The sequence below is a fragment of the Grammomys surdaster genome, unplaced genomic scaffold (genome assembly GCF_004785775.1).
Source record: "Grammomys surdaster isolate TR1022 unplaced genomic scaffold, NIH_TR_1.0 125956, whole genome shotgun sequence".
Classification (NCBI taxonomy): Eukaryota; Metazoa; Chordata; class Mammalia; order Rodentia; family Muridae; genus Grammomys; species Grammomys surdaster.
In genome coordinates, this window is record NW_021620775.1 from 1,711,485 (window position 1) to 1,724,124 (window position 12,640).

A 12,640-nucleotide genomic window follows, 5' to 3' on the forward strand; every position below is an offset into this window, starting at 1 on the left:
TCATTCCTCTCTACATCAGCCATGCTCCCCTGGCCAGAGACAAAATCCAGAAAAGGGGAGCCAAGGAGAGCAGCCAATTGCTAAGCTTTCTAAAGCTCTTCACTCCCCAACTCTGGGTCCTTGGTGCCTTCCTTTACAAAACTGAGGAATTGGGTAGAATACAAGTTTCTAGAAGTTCCTAAGACTTTGAGAATTGTCTGCAAAGAAGATTTTTTAAAGAAGAATTTGAGAGCTTTATCTTACCTCAGGCCTTAGATCTGAAGGGGAAATGACCAACTCATCTGTAATGCAGACCAAGATCCTGGCTCTCCATACTCCGTTCGCGCAGCAGACGGTGGCCGTGTGGTAGAGAGAATGTGCTAGGAGTTAAAAGGTGGAAGGACTTTTAGGAACAGCTGATTTCCCATGGCAAGGACAGTAAGAGGTCAAAAGATTCTGTAGGCATCCAAGAGTTTGGCTGGTCAGCATTTGGGGCATGGTAGGTGAAGTGATGCCATCTGAGATGGCGGGCATGGGTCCATGGAGAGCACCAAGGACCATGTAAGTAGTCCCCAACTCTGAGCCAACTTGCCCACTTCTAGAAATGAGCTCACTGCTCCCAAGATGGACACTGAGCTGTCTAAAGAGAGACCGAGCAGCCTTTCAGGGTCCTGAGTCTGTTCTAGACTCACAGCAAGCTGCAGGTGTTCCCGTCTCACAGTGTCTCAGTTTGAATACAGAAGATTCAATAAAGGAGAAAACAGGCTATGGAAGTTAACTTTATATGTCAACATCTCCGTCAGGGTTTCATTGCTGTGAAGCCCCATGACCAAAGCAACTCTTATAAAGGACAAGATTTAATGGGGGCTGGCTTACAGTTTCAGAGGTTCAGTCCGTTCCTATTGTGGCAGGAAGCATGGGAGCTTCCAGGCAGATATGGTGCTGGAGAAGGAGCTGAGAGGTCGACATCTTGATTTGAAGGCAGCCAGGAGACTGTCTTTCAGGCAGTTAGAAGAAGGATCTCAAAGCCCATCGCCACAGAGACACACTTCCTCCAACAAAGCCATACCTCCTAACAGTGCCACTCCCTATTGGGCAAGCATATTCAAACCACCACAGTCATCTTGGCTGGCCTCATAGTATCCCTGGAGTTAGTTAATATTGCTCTAGTGGTTCCTATAAAGGTGCCTTCATGTGTATGTGAGATTACATTCACGTCAATGAACTTTGAGTAGAGAAGCTTGCCTTCCATAATGCGAGTAGGTTCCTCTAATCAACTAAAGATCTGAATAGAACAAAAACTATAAGAAGGAATTCGGCCAGCAGATCACTCTGAACTCATACTGCAGCTCTTCCCTGGGCCCTCCCTCAGTCTGTCAACCTCCCTCCTCAGATTTGGATGCACTTAGCATCAATGGACACATGAGCCAATGTCTTAGGTTCTCTCTGTCTCTCTGAATCTCTGTCTCTATCACTCTCTCTATCTCTTCATCTGTCTCTCTCTGTCTCTCTGTCCCTGTCTCTCTCCCTCCCTTCTATCCTCCCTTCCCCACTCTGTGTCCATTTCTGTGTCTATTTCTGTCTCTGTACCCTGTTTCCCAACTGTATGTAACCCACTGTGTAAATTACTTTAATTAAACATACCTGCCGACAGCAACTTGAGGAAGGAAGGCTGGCTTTGGCTCGAAGTCTGAGGTGCAGTCCATCACGATGAGGAAGTACCAGGTGATGGGAGCATGAAGCATCTGGTCACAATGCAGCCCCAGTTAGGAAGCAAGGAAAGATTACTGCTGGTGTTCTGCTGGCTTCCATCATCTTTAGTTTTTATTTGGTCTGGGACTCCAGTCTCCTGGATAGTGCTGCCCATGTTCATTAAACTTCTCTGAAAACCCTGCTCAAGGACAGCAAGAGGTGTGTCTCCTAGGAGATTCCTAGTCAAATTGACAGTAAAGATTAATTAACCATCACAGGTTCACGCTTTGTCACTTTGACACCAAACACATCATTTTTATCCATAACAACACACAAACTGCTGGTTCAGTCTCTCTGGAGAATCCTGACTGAATGGAGAGGGAGCTCCTCTGCTACAGAGAACCTCCTCCTCCTACAGGAGAAAGCAGGACTCATGGCAGGTGAACACCTGCGACTTGGCCAAGGTTACCAAGGGACCCAAGTCCAGTTGCTCATAAACCTTCTAGGCTGCTTCCCACAGGTACTCACTCTCATGCAGTCATGAGATTGCATGAGACTTCACACTAGAGGCATCTCCTCAGAGTCACAGAGGCCAGTAGAGTGTGGGTAATAACTAACATCAGCTACCGGACACTGATCTGCAGGCTTTCATCACCATAACCCTAGGAAGTAGGTTCTGCTAATACCCCACCCTCCACCAATGAGGAAATGGAAGCACTATGAGAATAACTCCTTGACTTGGATCTCACTCTGTGTACTCTTCCCATGTGTACATGAGTTCTGTGTTGGTCAATAGAGCCAACTGGCACCAGCTGTGCCACTTAAGTGAGGAAGTAAAACCCAAAGAGATCAAATAGTACCATAAGATTATGCAGCTAATGGCCGCAGAGTCAGAGTTATCCTCAAGCCCTCTGACCACAACCCAAGCCCTTTCCAGCCAGCGACACCAGCTCACCAGCTGTCACCCATGTTTGTTGCATGAGAGTTGCTGCGGGGACTCAGTTTTCCTGCTCTTTACAAATCTACTGACCCCTCTGGCCACACCTCATGGTAATTACTGTCATAAATCACCACATCTCAGGGTAACTACACACGTGTGGACAAAGGTTGTCAAGGATTTTCATAGGCTCACATCTCAAGGTAAGACAGGACAGTGCAGAACACTCTCTTTCCACTGGGGCTCATCCTCAGTTGATGCTGAGGCTGTGTGCAGAAGCTAACACTTATCAAGTGCCTCCCTTGCTTCGGGGTGCTGCTTGAGGTGACAACTTAATTCTCGGTGTGGTTCTATGTGATGACATCATCGCATTCATTCTATAGATGACAAAACTGAGCACAGCATGCTCAGTGTGAGGTGAGACCCTGTAAAGAGCAGATCCTCCTAGGGTGTACTTGAAATGTTTTGCACTTTCTCTTTCCCGTCCTTCCTGGAATCCTCTAAGCTTCCACTGACTTCTGCCTGCATTCCTTGTAAGGAACATACCTGAGGCTCCCAGACTAAAGTACCTGGGTTTGGTTATCTCAGTTCAGTGTTGGAAAAGAAAACAGAATAATGAATCCTGATAGAAGCAGAGGGACTTCTGGCCCTCCCAGCTGCCTGTCTTAAAATGAGAGACCAGGAGGCTATGTAACCCAGAGCTGAGGCCCTTGATGTTATCTCCTCCTACCCCGACATTGATCCCTGCTCATACCCCAATATTCTCAGGCCGCCAAGTCACAAACTCAGAGACCAGCTATCACCACTTCTCCATGCCCCACTGGTTTGACCAGGATGGTATACTAGCCAGGTTCCTAGAAGATGGTGCAGCCCTCCTATCCTAGCCCACAGTTCTTTCTTCCTTGCAAACATCTGTTCCCTCCACCCCCTTTCTCAGCCCCAGGCTTCAAGCCCCTCCCCATCTATTCCCTGCCCCTCTTCTTGGCCTTACCTGAAAAATCCAGCACTGGCCTCTTTTTCCTGAGACCCAGAACCATTATCTGTTATGATAAATATTTAATCTCAATCTGGGGCGTCTACCCTGCCTTGGCTTAAAGCCGAAAGCCATCTTTGCATTGTTCCCAGGTCATGGTCCCCACTCACTGCAGCCACCTTCACTGCCCACCGCCTCCTCCAACGCGGACTCAGGCAGCTTTCTCGCCAGAGTCCTCGAACTCGACTAATTCCTCACTTGCTGCATCGGACCACGTCAGGCGCGGCAGTGGACACCAAGGACTTGAAGGAGAAGGAAGTTGTGGAGGAGGCAGAGAATGGAATAGATGCACCTGACAACGGGAACGCTCAAAATGAGGAAAATGGGGAACAGGAGGCTGACTGAGGTAGATGAAGAAGGGGAGTAAGGAGGAAGAGGAGGATGGTGACGGTGAGGAAGAGGATGGAGATGAAGATGAGGAAGCTGAAGCTCCTATGGGCAAGCAGCAGAAGACTGATGAGGATGACTAGAGAGCAAAAGGAAAAGCTAACCTTGAGCACCGTGACCTATTCACCCTCCACTTCCCGTCTCAGAATTTAATCGTGGTCATCTTCGAGGAGAGAAGCCGGCCCCGCACACAGCGGGCAGTGCCACCCACAGATGACATGCGCTCCCCACCACCCCACCAAAACCACAACATGAATTGGCAACATGGGAGTAAAAAAAGAACCAGAACTTCCCAGGCCCTGCTTTTTTTTCTTTAAATCACTTTAAAATTTGTTTGTATTTTTTATTTACATTTTATATTTTTGTACATATTGTTAGGGATCATTTTTAATGATAACGGGTGACCAAACCAGCCTGTCCTACTTCAGACTTTACTTTTGGTGTGACCATGCTCATTATAATTCAAAAGAGAGCGAGAAAAAAAAAAACTTGTTAAAACAACAACAACAACAAACCCAATCTTATTCGGAGCATTCCAGTAACTTTTTTATGTGTGTGTACCTAACTGTACTATACGTAGTTGGTTTGTATGAGGTTTTTTAAAAAGCTGAGGATAAAAAGATTTTTTTCCTTTTTTTTTTTTTTTTTTTTGTCTATGAAGTTGCTGTTTATTTATTTACTTGGCCTGTTTGATGTATGTGTGAAACAATGTCCAACAATAAACCGGAATTTTATTTAAAAACAAAACCAAAAACTTTAATCAGCACTAGAGCTGGGCAGATATCTACTTTTTAAGCTATTAGAATCCACTTTTCTGGGCTGGAGAGATGGCTTAGTGGTTAACAGCACTGACTGTACTTCCAGAGGTCCTGAGTTCAAATCCCAGCAACCACATGGTGGCTCACAACCATCTGTAATGAGATCTGATGCCCTCTTCTGGTGTGTCTGAAGACAGCTACAGTGTATTCATATATAATAAATAAATAAGTAAATCTTTAAAAAAGAAAAAAAAGAATCCACTTTTCCATCAATAACCCAAAGTTGTAATTTTCCATGTTCCATCTGGGCTGCCCTTAACTCCAGTTGGCCAGCCCTCATGGCCATGTTTTCATGACTCACCTACTCCACAGTATCTTCCTTTTCTCTACCTTCTCCTTCTCCTCCTGGTTCTCCTCAGACCCCAAGCCCAGAGAACCCCAAACCCTGCCTATGTCTCTTCTGCTCAGCTATTGGCTATATCTTTATTTAACCAATAGTTTCAAATTTAGGAGCAAGGTCACATTGTACTTGCGGATTCTCTTGTCCCGGGGAGCAACCAGGCCTTGGGGGCCAGTATTCAGCTTTACATAGCAACAGACCAAACCTCAACAATTATCTGTCTTTTATCTCCAGGACCTAGCACAGTACACAGCACAAAACACAAACTTGGTACCCTTTGTTGAATGAGTGGATGAATAAATTAGTGGATGAATTTAAGACTGGGTAGGCAAGGGGTTAAATATGAACACTGCAGCTGCATCATGGTAGCTGTGCTGCCAACTAGACAAAGAGCTATTTGGGAGAGAGCCAGGAAACAACCACTGGACCATGATAACTATGCCTCCTGATGGTCAAACACACGTGAAACATTCATGTCCTTCCTGCTATATCAGAAACGCAGGCACCAGGGAGCTCTCCCAGTTGACACACAAGTGCACTAAGGCGTCTGCATCCTCAAAAACCCTCACTTGATTATAAAATCATTTGCATTATGGTTTTGACCCTCCCCCACAGACTTTTCAAGAGAATAATGGGAAGAAGGGCTCTAGAAGGGAGATCTGGTCCACCCTGATTTAGGAGGTGAACTGAGTCATGGTACCTTGAAAACATAAAAACTCATTTTATATTTATAAAATGCCTTTAAATTCCACAATGCAGGACCCAGTGGGTTCTGTGGGCTGCCAACCCATAGGCCTTTAGGGTCAACCTGCCCTGCCCTAATCAATCTCTCTCTTCTGTCTCCCTCCCTCTCTCTCTCCTCCTTCCCTCCCTCCCTTCCTCACCTCCCCATCTCCCCCTCTCTTTCCTTGCCTTTGCTTTGTTTCACTTTGCAAAGAAAACTTCTTAAACTGCCTGTGTTCTTGCCCTTCAAGGACGTAACCCAGCTAACAGAGTTCTTCTCCAGTAAGCAGGAAGCCCTGAGTTTGATTCCTGACATCACTTAAGCTAGGTGTGGTGATGCATACTTGTAATTCCAGCACTTGGAAGAGGTTAGAGAATCAGAAGTTCAAGGTCCTCTTTGGCTACATAAAGAGCTTGAGGCCTGCCTAGAGGTGGAGGTAGGGGAGATGAAATGAATGAATGAACGAACGAATGAGCTAACCATAGCACTGAGCAGCATTTTAGTAATGATTTTGGTGGGAATCAGACCCAGGACAAATGGCCGAAGTGCATATTTTACATTCCAGATCTGACCTGGCTTCCAGATTCTCCCAGCATCCCTCAGTCCCTACCTGTTAGAGGGCCTACCCCACCCTCTACCCTGAACTTTCTAGCTGAGGGGCTGGGCTTCCCCTCCCCCAGAAGCTCTTCACTGTATTATCCAGACATTTTGGTCTCTTTTTCTCTATCTCCCTCTCTCCTTGTGTGCAAATGCTTGTTCTCTCTCAGTCTCTCCCTCCCTCCCTCCTCTCTGTCTCCCTCCCCATGCAACCCATGATCCCTGGCCTTGTTCCTTGGGATCAGTGAACCATCTGAGAGCTGCTCCCCAATAAAACTGCCATTATACACTTTAATCTGGCTCAAATTGTCTCATTTCACTGGCAGAGAATAACTTATCAGATTTATGATTTTTTTCCTCCCTGATTCTTCAAACCCTAATGAGCTTCTCCAGTCCCTCTGAATCTAAGTCATAGATCTGCCTGTGCTTTCAGTTATCCTCTCCACAGCTAGGGTCTAGCCACTTGGCTTCTCTATCTAGCCCCTTGCCATGCCCCAGGCCTAGCCTCTCACCCTACACACACACACACACACACACACACACACACACACACCCTGTATCTTTTGGAGAGAAGCAGTCCATGTTCTCTCCCTCCCTTGCACACCTTCTCCAGGACTCCCCCTGCCTCAGCACCAACCATCCTTCTCCCTTCTGAGTCCCACCCACCCCCCAAACCCCCCACACACACACACCTTGCCTTTGCCCTTGTGGAAGCAGGTGTGGGCTATGACAGAAGGGACAAAGCCACTCGGGTGGTCAAGAGTCTCCTCATGGACTCCACACCCCAGAACAGCAGGTAGCATATACTGTATCTCATTGCTATTCTGTGACAGTAAGCATCGTCTCTGTTCTCAGCTACAGAGCCCAACTCCAGCTCATTAAAAACAGGCACGCGTTAGAAGGGAACAGTCACGCTGGCTGAGAGACCAGAGCACTAAAATCAATGTCTAATCTCTGAACCTGCATTTCCCATCGTGGCTGCCCTAGGATCCCTGGCCACCAGCTGTCCTTAAGACGTGGCCCTGCAAACCTGAGGCTTGGATCCTAGGTTCTATTTTCTGATAACAATATAAGTGAGGTGGGTTGCAGGCAGCAGAGCTCCACACAGAGCTCTTACACAGCACTAAAGTCTGATTGTCCTCTAAGGAGAAGTGTAAGAACGCACACAGTTTCTTCCCAGCACAGCCCTTCATTATCCAGGGAACTGGAGTCACCAGAGGTCAGCGTCACACAAATGCACTAAGTGCTCTTAGCAAATACAGGCCCCAAAAGATGGTCCCTGGGGTTTGGTGGAGGAAGGAAGGGACACAGACAATTTGGCTTTGCATACTTCTGAATTGTTCTAATTTTTGCCACAAACATGTTTTGTTTTTATAATTAAAAAATAACCACTCATAAATCTTATGAATGCTTTCTCTTTTAATAAACTTCAGGGTCTCAAGGAGCTGTTGGGTCCTTGGAGACCTTCCAGTCCTGCCCACTCCCTGACAGAGAAGGAAATCTGGCTCCCAGAAGGGATGACTAGCCCAAGGTCACACATCAGACATAGCCTTGGGACCCACTTCCCCGGCACGTTCATTTCTACAATTGTTGGACAGTGAATCCGATTGGAACATGGGCTGTGTTGGCAAATATAGCCTGTGATTCACTCCCCAGTGGGCAAAGCAATTAGGATTGTGAAAGCAAAAGTGAGTGAGATGGGACAGTTTTCAATGGGCTTGTTAAAGCTGAAGAATTAAATAAGAAAGTGCAGAGAAAACCATGCACGGGAAAGATGCCCCTGGAGGCAGGAACCGTACTTACTGCCTACATCACATTCCTAGTCTCTTATGTATGCATTCGGAGACAGTGACAAAGACAAAGAGAGAGGGCGGGACAGAGAGGGGGAAATGGTTGAAAGAAATGAGATGATTTGAAAGGAAAGTGAGGCCCAGGCAGTGGTGGTGCATGCCTTTAATACCAGCACTTGGGAGGCAGAGGCAGGCAGATTTCTGAGTTCAAGGCCAGCCTGGTCTACAGAGTGAGTTCCAGGACAGCCAGGGGTACACAGAGAAATCCTGTCTTGAAAAACCAAAGAAGAAGAGGAAGAGGAAGAAGAGGAAGAGGAAGAAGAGGAAGAGGAAGAAGAGGGAGAAGAGGAAGAGGGAGAAGAGGAAGAGGGAGAAGAGGAAGAGGAAGAAGAGGAAGAAGAAGAAGGAGGAGGAGGAGAAGAAAGGAAGGTGAGGAGGTGTGGAGGAAGAATGCTGAGCAAACGTACAGCATTTGTGTGATGCTGACCCTAAGTGACTCCAGTTCACTGGATACAGAAGGGCTGTGCTGGGAAGAAACTGTGCTAACACAGCTCCCTTCTCCTTAGAGGACGATCTAGTGTTAAGAGCTATGGAGCTCTGCGCCTCCAACCTCATATTCCTTCTCAAGCTCCTGGAAAGAGCCCAAGCTGTGAGAAGATGGGCGAGCAGCAGAAGGCACACCCACCAGAAGGCCCACGGGAAGGCCCACCGGAAGGCCCACGGGAAGGCTCACAGGAAGGCCCACCAGAAACCGTGCAGAGGGGACACGAGTTAAGCCATAAGCTGGAAGGTGCCCTCCCGTCTAAGATAGATAACAGGGGTTGGATGTGGTTTATGCCCCAACCACTTGTGCTCCGGTGGCTTCGCATCAGGTGTGACAATGTAGTAGCAGAACAGATGGGAACTTTAAGAGCTGGAGCTAGGAGAGGTGTAAGTCGTTAAAGTCACAGCCTTAGGGATTGAGATAGGCCCTTCTTTTGTTGTTAGTTGTTTGAAGCTCATAGATAGGGTCTTACCTTGTCAGTGCCTGGAATTGAAAATCCTGCTGTCTCCATATTCTGCATGTTGGGTCTGAGGTGTGTGCCCACTGTGCCCAGCTTACAGTTCTCCCGGGAATGGGTTGCTGTAAGAACAAGCTCAACCCGTGAATATCCACCACGAAAAGGCAACAGCAAGGAGAAGGAGGGCCCTTACAGCAACGGAGCCAAGCCCTTGAACCACTCACACTGGGAGCTAAATGAACTTTTCTTTTTCTTCTTTTCTTCTTTCTTTCTTTTTTTGTTATTGTTGTTGTTGTTGTTGGTTGGTTGGTTGGTTTTGGTTTTTTGAGACAAAATTTCTCTGTGTAGCTCTGGCTGTCTTGGAACTCACTCTATAGACCAGGCTGGCCTCAAACTCAGAGATCTACTTACTTTTGCCTCCCAAGTGCCAGGTTTAAAGGTTTGTGCCACCACTGCCTGGATGCTACTCCTGTTCTTTGAAAAAAATAATCAATATTTTCTTGGACTTGCTTCCAGTCTGGTTTTCCTTACCCACTCCCTGTCTCCGCAGTTCCAATTAGCCCTTGGTGACACTTTAAGCATGTGAACACAGTCCCAGACAGTAAAGACAAGCAGCTAATTGCTTTTGGTTCTCTCCCACGCCTTCCTGCAAAACAGAAGGAAAAAAGAGAACCAAAGTTAGCTGAGGACGCCCTCACTAAGAGAATCCACCTGCTTTGATTCTGCCCTGCACCAGGAGTTTCATGGTCCCAAGGAGATAGAATATATCACAGGCCGAAATATGCTTGAAGCACAGATCTCTCCGATCTCTCTCTGGGACTCCTGAGAAAACTGAAGATGGCCTGAATTATCTTGGGAGCCCAAATTCAAATCTGCTTCCTTACCCTAGGCTCTGAAGGTCAAGCTATTAAGACAACTGGGCCGTGCACTCTCCCACAGGAGACAGTGGCCTGCCTCCTCCAGTAAGACCCATACACTGAGGGTTCTCTGAAATAGGAAAAAAAAAAAACCAGATTATATTCTGGGCAAACAAAAAGCATGAAAGGCAAATGTCCCAGTGACCTCAGAATCTCAGGTTCTCCTCCCTCCCCCACTCCCACCCCATCCTTCTCACACACTAATTTTTCTCTTCCTTTTCAACTCCCAGCCCTGCTTGCTGTGTTCTCATGCTGGGTTCATCTACACACCACGCTGAGAACTGGCCCAGTGAGCAGCGCGTAGGGAATAGGAAGACAGATCCTCAGTCTGTCACTGTCCCGACAGCTCAACAACACAGGGAAGAGGAATCCTGTGAGTCTGAACATGATGCGGATGTCTGAAGACCAGTGTGGCAGGCTGAACTGGGGACACAGAGGACTGGAGTCAGGTGGCGTCTGGCCATGCCACAGGTGGCATGCCAACAAGTACTGCAGAGGGGTGTTGGTGGAGGCATGCTGCCCAAGGATGCTGAACTAGAGGCTGTTCATCCACACAGCATCACTGAAGCCCACAGTGAGGAGATGACAGAGAAGAGTGGAATGAGGAGCTCCTCTCAGAGAAGTCCCAGAAACCCTGATGGGGTGGTAAGGCACCCACAGCCACACCTAAGAACCCAGGCTCTGGACTCTGAGGTCAGGAAAACATCCCACCAAGCCACAGCTGGTTCCCAGCACTTCAAATTTAGTCCCTGCTACTTTTGCTGTGTGTCTACGCCATCTTCTACATGTGTGATTTCATTTAGCGCTACTGTATAGGTTATATCCTCTGGAGAAATGGAGCCAATAAGAGACGCAGATATCGAATTGATATGGCCATCAATGTAGATAAAGTTAAAGGCGTTTGGTAGAAGGAATTGGCTCCGGCAGTTATGGAGGCTGGCAAGTTCAAAATCTGAGGAGCTGATAACCCAGTTCAAGTGGGAAGATGCAGCTGCCATAGAAACAGGAAAGGCTGGTGCTTCATTCCTAAAGCCAGTAGGCAGGGAGATTTCTTTCTTCCCTGGAGAGGAAAAGTGTTTTATCTAGACAGGCCTTCAATGGGTTAGATATGCTGCTGCTGCTGCTGCTGCGCCCGCGCGCACACACACACACACACACACACACTCACTCACACTCCAGAGAACAATTTATCCAGTGCCCTCTAAGCATACATTGGAAACATTCTTTCGCACAAGTGTTGCAGTAAGTAATTAGGTCATGCCCTCTGCTCTCATGCAAGGACCAACCACAGCTGGCGCTGGGCGAGTGAGTTACTAGAGAAGGAAAAGTTATTCCCTTTTTTGTATTCTCTCTTCCTCTGCTGCTTTCTCTCCTTCTCCTCTCCCTATCCTTCCAGATCCTCTGCTACGATAAAGTGAGAAAGGCCTCACCAGATGTCAGACTCTCGATCCTGGACTCTCTGGCCTCCAGAACCAGGAGCCAGTCCATTTCTGTTCATCCTGAATTGTCCAGTGTGTGGCGTTCTTTAGCACCACAAAAATAGATGAAGAAACAAAGCCCATTAATTTAAATGTTATTATCATCCCAAAATAGCCATGCAGAAACATCCAGGGTACTTGACCAAATTGCATGGAGTCCAGTGGCCCAGTCCAGTTGAGTGAACACATTAATTGGCTGACTACACTCATGTTCAACTCTAGTATCATTTAGAGTTGGGCTCACCAAAGCAGCAGACTTAGCATTTGGGCAGTGGGAATTTGTGGCCTTAACCATTGTACTACACAGCCGTTGACCTTGGGCCAACAGTAGAAGCTCAGCATGTATTCATTGGTGAGTGAAGGAATGAACTGTCAAAGACAATTTAAACAAAGTCCTGTGAGCACAGAAGAAGACAGAGACATCTGCTTGAGGTGACTGAGGAAAACCTTCATAAAAATTTCTTTCACTATCCAACAACAGGATGGATAGGGAATATGCATGGCCAACAGAAAGTGACTCCATGATATTCACTCATGATAGTTGTGACTTTGTTTAATCACTGTGAGTTTTATGGGAATTATGACTTGATTCTATCCAATTAAACTCAGAAGCAAAGGTGAAGGGTGTCACCGTGTGTGTGTGTGTGTGTGTGTGTGTGTGTGTGTGTGTGTGTGTCTGTCCATCTGTTCATCTATCTGTCTATCTTCCTACCTGCCTGCCTGCTTGCCTGCCTGTCCTAGTGACTTAGCTCAGGGTTTGCATGCACTTTACCCTGAGATCTCATAGCCCCTCGAGACTACTTCTGTAATCACAAAACAGGCGTTAGTAATGTTTCCTTACTGGCCTTGAAGGAAAAGCCCTCGTGATAATGAATCAAACCTTTTTTTCCCTCCTATCAAGTTGCCTTGTCTTATTGTATCTTGTTTTGTCCTGTTTAGTTGTTGTC

At 47.0% G+C, this 12,640-nt stretch overlaps 1 long non-coding RNA gene across 1 annotated transcript; it reads right to left on the minus strand.

Annotated features, from left to right (window-relative positions):
* Positions 1 to 250: 250 nt before the first annotated feature.
* Positions 251 to 9,514, minus strand: LOC114609389. Its single transcript, XR_003709501.1, has 3 exons — positions 9,314 to 9,514; positions 1,624 to 1,910; positions 251 to 359 (listed from the first exon to the last, which is right to left on the minus strand). It is a non-coding gene; the product is annotated as an uncharacterized LOC114609389 (long non-coding RNA).
* Between the last annotated feature and the right edge of the window lie 3,126 nt (positions 9,515 to 12,640).